The 808-nt window shown below is 49.9% G+C and overlaps 1 protein-coding gene across 1 annotated transcript in view; it reads left to right on the top strand.

The window, feature by feature from the left end:
• Positions 1-433, top strand: part of LOC125482483 (CXXC-type zinc finger protein 1-like) — a 5,760-nt gene extending 5,327 nt beyond the window's left edge. Inside the window, exon 8 of the mRNA XM_048594565.1 lies at positions 120-433. The gene's annotated coding sequence lies outside the window, so the exon portion shown is untranslated. The remainder of the gene's footprint in view (positions 1-119) is intronic.
• The last annotated feature ends 375 nt before the right edge of the window (positions 434-808 follow it).

Genomic DNA, 808 nt, shown 5'->3' with positions numbered 1-808 from the left:
GGGGGGGGGTGCGGGGTGGTGGGGTAGGGTAACATGTCACTAGCATGGAGGAGGGTGTAAATCTCATCAGCATTGTTGTCTCGCACAGACTCCTCCAAAGTGTTTTTGTGTTTTTTCAGAGAGAAGAGTGGTGTTCTGTTTGGGAGCGAGTGCCCATTGTTTGTTTTTTTGTTTTTTGAGAAGGCGGCACCTTATTTTTCCCCTGAGCACGGCATGAGGTCGCTCTCCTTCCTTATAAGCACGCACCCGATCCGTCCTCAGGGACTCAGCAACTTGTCTCTGGATCCAGAGTGTGTTAGTCTTCCTTCAGGAAAAGGAGGGGAGTTGTCCGAGCAGGATGCCTTTGAAGTGTACAGACCGCGGTTGTAAATTGCCATTTTTATTACCTTCTCTGGTGTAAGATTAATAAAACTAGCTGACTGTTTGTTTCTTACTGCTCATGGGTGCTGCCCTCTCGGTCTTTGGGAAATGGGGAGGAGACTTGATGACAGACCCTTCCCTCTCTGTATTCAGTATTCTGGATGTACTTTCCATAGTGCTGGAGAGGATGACAGCAAAGCTTTCCCTGCCTTAAGACTCCATCCCACTCCTTGGAATGAAAGCCTATTCCATTTGCCACCCTAGTCACTGGCTGCGTACGGACGTTTTGCGTTCCGTGTCCTGGGTCACCCAGATCCATCTGCAACACGGTTTCTCTCCGTTTTAAATCGCACTCCGCTTTTCCCTTCTCGTTGCTGCAGCTCTGCGTCGTCTTCTGTGTTACCCTGCACTTGCCAAATGTCTCCCACGTTTGGCGTCACTACCGTCA

Source organism: Rhincodon typus, unplaced genomic scaffold (assembly GCF_021869965.1).
Source record: "Rhincodon typus isolate 14 unplaced genomic scaffold, sRhiTyp1.1 hic_rhity00011018, whole genome shotgun sequence".
NCBI lineage: Eukaryota > Metazoa > Chordata > Chondrichthyes > Orectolobiformes > Rhincodontidae > Rhincodon > Rhincodon typus.
The sequence above is the reverse complement of the archived record's forward strand: the minus strand, read 5'-3'. Positions and strand labels throughout refer to the sequence as shown.